Raw genomic sequence first — 8102 nt, forward strand, 5'->3', positions numbered from 1 at the left:
AGCTGGCCGAAAACTTTAGCAGTTCCCTGAGAGAGAGGCTGCCAGACTGGACTTCGAGAGTGACTGGGTATTCGAAACCCCATGAACCTCCAAGACCAGGGAGTAGGGAGCTCCAGGAGACTAGGAGGCCTAACAGTAATGTAGTGATCTGTTTTCAATGTGGGAAAGCAGGACACATGTCACGAGACTGTGCCATGGACCGCTCCCCGAGTGATGCATTCTCTATTTAAAGAGTTGGGTGGAACACTGGGCCCTGTGGATCTGGCTGGAATAGAGTCCATGGACTCTACAGTAGGGAAGGAGATTAAGGGAGGCCCTTGGCCCTGCCCAGTGGTGGAAGCATGAGTTGGGGGCGAGAGGTTGGAAGCTGTTGTGGATACCGGTTGCTCCCACATGTTCATACAAAGCAGGCTGATCCCCGCCAAATACCTTCGAAAAGCTACCCCTCTCAGGATGACGTGCATGCATGGACATGGTACTTATTACCCCCGGAAGATCTATCAGGTCACTGTGTTGAATACCACCCAGGAAATGCCCATTGGAGTGGCTCATGACCTGCCACACTCAATGATTCCAGGATGAGACTGGAAGGAGATCTATGAAGTCTTAAACTTAATAAAAAGTGATAGGCTGTGGAGGGGGGGTTGGCCTGTTAGGGAACCAGGCCGAAGATCTCAGTGAAGAAGATTTTGATATAGAATGACCAGCATGTAGTCAGACATTCTGGAGGCCACAGGAGGTGGAGAAGGAGTTCCAGGCCATCCAGGAAACCAAATTGGCAAGAAGGGAAGAAGTAGTAGTGGACCCAGGGTGATATGCAAATCTGCCCAGGTTTGGGGTCCGAAGAGGGTTGTTGTATCGGGTGAAGTGGGGCCCACAAGAGAGGAAGGAGGTAGCCCAGTTATTAATATCAACTCACTTTAGGTTCCCCCTAATGAAGTTAGCCTATGAAAGTCCTTTAGGGAGACACATGGGGCATAGCAAAACAGAAGCCCAGTTAACAAAATGGTGTTTTTGGTCTGGGCTGTATGAGCAGGTGGAGAGGTTTTACCAGGCCCATCCAGTGTGTCAGAGTGTGAGTGTAAGTCAGTTCGGGCCCCTTTACAACTTATGCTCATGATCAAAGTCCCATTCTCTCGTATCGTGCTGGAAATTTCAGCAGGGCATCAATACTTGCTATTTATCAGACTATGCAAAGTACTGCACCTAGGGAGGAAAAATGTCCAGCATACCTACTGCCTAGGAAATGACCTGCTTGGTGGCACGGAAGCGGAAAGTGGACTCCAAGATGAACATGAGTCGGCAGTGTGACGAAGCCATCAGAAAAGCTAATGGCACTTTATCGTGCATCAGCAGATGCATGACGAACAGATCCGAGGTGATACTTCCCCTCTATCGGGCTCTGGTCAGACTGCAGTTGGAATACTGCGTGCAATTTTGGGCACCGCACTTCAAGAGGGATGTGGATAACCTGGAGAGGGTCCAGAGAAGGGCCACTCGTATGGTTAAGGGCTTGCAGGCCAAGCCCTATGAGGAGAGACTGGCGCACTTGGACCTCTTCAGCCTTCGCAAGAGAAGGTTGAGGCGACCTTGTGGCTGCCTATAAGTTCATCACGGGGGCACAGAAGGGAATTGGTGAGGTTTTATTCACCAAAGTGCCCCCGGGGGTTACAAGAAATAATGGCCACAAGCTAGCAGAGAGCAGATTTAGACTGGACATTAGGAAGAACTTCTTCACAGTTCGAGTGGCCAAAGTCTGGAATGGGGTCCCAAGGGAGGTGGTGCTCTCCCTTACCCTGGGGGTCTTCAAGAGGAGGTTAGATAGGCATCTAGCTGGGGTCATCTAGACCTAGCACTCTTTCCTGCCTATGTAGGGGGTCGAACTCGATGATCTATTGAGGTCCCTTCCGACCCTAACATCTATGAATCTATGCAACCAGGTTCCCAGAGGCGGTCCCCATGCAAACGGTCACAGGACCCTGGGTGGCAGAAGAGCTTCTAAAATGGATCACCTGAGTGGGCATCCTGAGGGAGATTGTCACAGACCAAGGGTCTAATTTTATGTCCGGGGTCCTATGGAGTCTGTGTGGGATGTTGCAAATTAGACACCTATGTACAACAGTATACCACCCCTAAACCAGCGGGTTAGTGGAGAGATTTATTGGGACCTTAAAGAATATGTTGCAGCGGTGTGTGCAAACTGATCTCTGGAGATGGGACCTGATGGTTCTGCCGTTGTTTGCGATGTGGGAATCCCTGCAGTCATTGTTGGGGTGTGCCCCATTTGACTTTGTGTATGGGCATCGGCCGAGAGGGTTGTTGGACCTTGTAAAGGAAAGGTGGGAGGAAGGCCTGAACAGGGGCTTCAGGTCCTTGGAATATATGTAGAATATGAGACAGTGCCTGCAGAGGGTAGAGGAGCTGGTGTGAGAACATTGGAGGGTAGCACAGCAGATGCAGAAAGCTACATATGATAAAAGGGCCTAGAAAAGGAAGATCCAAGATGGTCAGAAGGTCTTGAAGCGGCTCCCTGATACTGAGAACAAACTCCTGAAGTGTTGGCAGGAGCCCTTTGAAGTGATTCGGCAGGTGGGCCCTGCAGACTATGAAGTTTTGAAGCCAGGGTTCAGGAAGGAGACACAGATGTATCATGTCAATTTGCTTAAAGGGTGGAAGGACCAGGAGAGCTTGCTGGTTGATTCTTCCCCACCTGAGGAGGAGTTCAGTCAGGAGGTGGGGGCAGAGCTGGGACCAGGGGCGGGTGAGGCAATAGTCCTGGTGGGAGTCCAACTTAGCCCTCAGCAGCAGCGCCAGTTGGGGGTTTTGGTGAGGGAATTTTGTGATGTCTTCAGCAAAATTCCTGGTCGCGCGAGGGGAATAACCCACTGTATAATAGGCACCCCTCCTCCCCCTGGGCAGATCGTTAGGGAAAAATGGAGGAGGATTTCCTACTATAGGTATAATGCCATTTGTACAGAGCTCATCAAGATGCTGGAGCAGGGTATTATTCAGGAGTCCCATAGCCTGTGGCGGAGTCCCATCGTAACAGTAACTAAGCCTGACAGGTCGTTGCGGCTGTGTGTCAACTTTAGGAAGGTGAATACCATATCATGGTTTGATGCCTTTCCCATGCCTCAGATTAACGAGCTACTAGAGAGAGTGGGGCAAACCAGAGTCGTTTCTACACTGGATCTGGCCAAGGGGTACTGGCAGGTGCCACTGAGGAGGGAAGATAGGGCTAAAACTGTGTTTGGCACCCCTTGGGGTTTATACGAATTCAAGCAGATGCCTTTTGGGCTACAAGGGGTGGCTGCTATCTTTCAAAGGTTGATTGAGCGGGTGTTGGCTCCACACCAGCAATACACTGCCGCCTATATAGATGACATTATAATATACACGCAGGGGTGGGAAGAACATCTAGAAGCAGTTAGGGCAGTATTACAGGCAAGCCAGTCTTATGGCTTATCCAAGAAAATGTGTCCTGGATAAGGCAGAAACTAAGTACCTGGGTTTTATGGTAGGACAAGGTCGGGTTCACTCATTAGCTGACAAGGTAGAAGCCCTGCACCAGTTTAGGCCACCACAAAGCCGAAAACAGCCAAGGGGCTTTTTAGGGTTAGCAGGGTATTACAGACGGTTTATACCTCAGTTCACAGAAATTATCGCACCCCTAACGGACTTGTTGCAAGGAAAGAGAAATGGTCCTCTTCAAAGGGATGCTGGGAGCAGGCAAGCATTTGAGCAGGCAAAAAGAGCCCACTGTCAAGATGCAGCATTAGGAACCCCGAACTTTGAGGTACGTTTTATCCTGCAGACTGATATCTCTGAGCGAGCCTTAGGTGCAGTCCTGTCCCGGGAGGTCAATGGAGTCTCCCAGCCTGTAGCCTATGCCAACTGAAAGCTGAACCCACAAGAAAGGAGGTATGCAACCGTCGAATAGGAATGTCTCGCCATAAAGTGGGGCATAGACAATTTTTGGTATTATTTGCTTGGGCATGAATTCACTCTCATAACGGCCACTGTGGTCTTGCCCCCCCTCTGCTCCATCCTTGCCATCTGCAGGGAGCTCCACCAGCTCCTGTTGGAACACTTGTTTGCACTCTGATTGGCTGTTTGTCAGCCAATCGGAGCACAAATAAAGCATTAGAGAAAGACTTAGGCTTTTATAATGTTAAAATTTTCAGTTGCATTCCTTCAGATGCCTGCATTTTGTTTTAGCAACACACATATACCTTGGCACCAAAGGATACCCATTTATTCATGTCTTGCATTTTTTTTTTTATTAAGCAATATACGCATAATCTTTATTGTACAAGCTCTCAAAGCATTTTTAGGGGGTGTATGGTTACTATTAGCATTTGAATACTATTTTTCTTTCAAATGTGTTAAGTAGAGAGACTCTACTGCAGGGCTGTCCTTGAGGGGGGAGGAAGGGTGAATCAGGGTGACTGCCCCAGGCCTCATGCTTTGGGGGGGTCCCGCGGAGCTGGGTGGAGTGGCTACAGTGACTCTGCACCACCGTCCCTGGCTTTGTCTCCAGCTGCTTGCTACGCTCCCTTTCCCCCCCGAACTGCTCCTGCCGCTTCTTCAGATCTGGGGCTTGTGGGATCGGAGCAGGGGCAGGGCTCCACATGGGCTGATTTGCCCTGGGCCCCACATCCTGCTCGGGTTGACTCTGAAAGGAAGGATCCTTATTTTTCCTCCTGAAATTCAGACCTCTGCAGAAAACTCATCTGCCTCTTTGTTTATTACTTTGATTATAAATCATGAGTAGTGTGATCAGTGGTGAATTATTGCTTTATGCATCACTTGGAAGGGATATTTTTTTGCTGACAGATTTGTTTTGTTTGGTAAGTGAGGGATGTGGAATTCAAAGGGGACAACCCTAAAGACAAAATCATTCTGTAAAAGTTTCACTGGGACTTGAGTAACTTGGATACTAATGCCCAAATTTCTGCCATTAGTAAAAATAGGATTTAAATTCCTAAACTTCTGCAAATTTTACTCATGTCTTTATTAAGACAATATTATATTATACTAGGGGAAATACCAGATGGACTGCAAACAAAAAGTGTTTGTCTACAAGCTGAATTAATATTAAGTTAAAGATTTAAGTCTGACATTGGCTATTGATTAATTCACAAATGAAAAACTGACCTGAAAATGACCTGGCTTTTGTGTGCATGGAACATCAGTGCTTCTGAAAGGCGCTAGCTTGTGACAGCTTTTGATTCGTCCATGGACTAGGTAGAGCACAGTTTTGTAGAGAGAGCCCATATCAATCCAAGCTTCCAGTATGTCAGCCTAGACCAGAAGGTTACTCTGTGTCCATGCTCACCCAGCTCTCTTCCTCTCTGTGAAGAAAGACAATTCTAGGGTGCCTATACATGAGCAATGAGGCTGTTCCAATAGTTGTAATTATAGTGCATTAGAGTTTGCTCCATTAATTGAGTCTGCTGGAGCATAGTAATTACCATGCTCCAGCAGACTCCAGCGTCTTGTGTATCAGCATCACCATGCTTAAAAATGGCGGCGGGGACACTTTAGCTAAAGCTTGTTTGAGGAGTTTTAGTTAGTGTCCCTGCTGCCACTTTTAAGCATGGGGGCACTAATACATGAGATGGTCTGGGTGCTTTAATTAGAGCAGCTCTCAGAGATACTTTAATTAAAGTCCCCCCTCTCCCCCCACTCCTGGAGCACATGTATAAATGCCCCTGGTGTTTAAAAATAGTAACAGGATTCTTTGAGGCCCTACAATTTTCATCTATAACTAGAGCAGGTCAGATTTCTTTTCCTGTGGAAAAGTCTGACAAATATTTAGTTTGTCCATTTTCTACAGGAAACTGTTTTTGATGAAAAATCAAAATGTCACTTCTGAAGTGCCACCAAGGTGCTTCCTGGGAGCTGTAATTCAGTAGCCTTGTTCTGTTTATCTTCTGGTTGGACCATGTTTTCCATGATTTTTTACAGCTGCTTCTTTGGGTGAGTGGTTTAGAAGGTTAGACATAACAGTCCCATGTTCATATCTACAATGTCTTAGAGGAAATGTAGCCCAACTGGAGAACATAGCAGAGACATTTGAGCTCCATCACCCATGGGATGCCATGGAACTATTCTAGAATCAAAGTATTTTGAAATAGAGGCATTTTTATGGAAAAAAGAATGTATTTTCCTGTGAAAAGCAGATCCCCTTCCATGAACCAAAGTCTCAACTTTCCATTAGAATTAGATGTTATCAAAATGTCAGAACTATCACACAGATTTTGATCTCAGCAGTTTTCCTTTGGTAGGTGGGCTGGGACTGTCAAATTCCTCTCTGTAGGTAACAGAACAATCCTTTGGACAGTAACTGTTCTTGTACTACTGACTGGGGTAGGTTCTATAACTCACCACATCTCCCCCGAGCAACTGAATAATTCAGGGGAAAATCCTGGCTCTTCCTCCACAGTATTGGAGGGCTCCCAATAAAGTGGTTAATTTGTGATGGCTAAAACCAGGTGCTTATTATATTTGAAATTCTCCTCTCTCCTTGGCTATAGATGTGTTCTGCTGAATGAAATCTTTCTGTAGCTTCAGAAGCTTCTGGTGTCTGACAGTAGGGCTAGAGACAGACATTACACATAAACTGGTTTAAGTGATCAGAAACTGGTTTAAACCTGTAACAGGACAGACATTCAGCGCACATAAACCAGTTTCAAAATGGCTGGAACCAGTTTGAGATAAATCTGGTTGAATGTAATATTAGACTTTAACTGATTGAGCTCAAACCAGTTTATGCAATGTCTGTCCCAGACCCCTTCCTAGTTTAACTTAAACCAGAGCCCTCCAGCATCCCAGCATGCTCTCTGGGCTGGGCTGTGCCCTTTGCTACAGAGCAGGGCTGGCCCCTCCCCTCTGCTCTCTAGCCCAAGCAGGGATGGGACCTGACAAGACACTGGCCGGCATGGCCCCATTAAGGCAAAGTGGGCAGAAGGGGAGGAAGGGGGTTAATTCTTGCCTCCTCCCCACTGTAGCTGGGGTCCACTTGTCTGCCAGGGAGCAGAGAAGGGACTGTGGCAGTGGCCTCTGGGGCTTCTCCCTGCCCCCTTTACCTTAATGGGGCCATGGCTGGGCTCTGTTCTGTGCTGGGGGTGAGGACTTTCCCCCTCCTCCTTCCCCTCCCATGGTGGGGGAGGGCTCTGTGCAGTGCTGAAAGGGGACTCCTCTTCCTCTTCCTCCCCACCACCACTGTGGGGATGGGAGAAGGCCTCTATGCAGGGCTGCCCGGCCTCTGAGGGGGACTCTTCCCTCTGTGCCTCCTCCACCATGGGGCAGGGAGGGGTACTTTGTTCAGTTCCAGGGGTTACTCTTCTGCCCTTCACCTCCTCCCTCAGGCTCCTGCTGCTTCACGGTGGGAAATGGGAGCTCTGAGGCACTGTCCAGGCGGCCCAGCTGGGATGCAGGGAGTGGCTGTAACTGAGCCACAGCTGCAGCAGGTGGCCCTGCCCCCAAAGCCCAGGCTGCCCTTGCTCAACTCCAGCTGAGGCAGCTGCATGGTGGGGCTGGGCCACACTGCAGGGGCAGGGCCACCCCCAGTAGGTGCAGCTCAGTGATGGGGACACAGGCCTGTCAGCACCGCAGCCTAGCCCAGCCCAGCCCAGCACGTGCAGCTGGCAGCTAGCCAGGCACAGGGGCACCTGGGCCAGCTCAGAGGCACTGCAGGGGATTGTGGGTCTGCAGCCAGCCCCCACGGTGGGGCCCAGGTAACCCTCTGAATCTGGCCTGGGTCACCCTCTGAATGGCCAGCCGCTCTCAAGGTGAGAAAAATACATTCATACACCAGTGGTTTCCTTTGCATATCTCTACTTTCTCTATTTAAGCAGACATTTATGTACAGACTCCCAGTCTTGAAGTGGAATATCCCTGAAGCCAAGGAATCTTCCTACAGCCCTTACCTGAGTGTGCTCTTGTGTTAAACATACAACTTGACATTGGTCCTTTGAAGCTGCACATTATACTTAGACCCTACATAATCTGTGGAACATTAAATGGTGTTAAAGTTAAAATGTTTTGTGAGTAGTCACGTATTAAAAGTTAATACTGTTGCTTGTCTGCACAGCTCT

The sequence above is a fragment of the Alligator mississippiensis genome, chromosome 7 (genome assembly GCF_030867095.1).
Source record: "Alligator mississippiensis isolate rAllMis1 chromosome 7, rAllMis1, whole genome shotgun sequence".
Classification (NCBI taxonomy): Eukaryota; Metazoa; Chordata; order Crocodylia; family Alligatoridae; genus Alligator; species Alligator mississippiensis.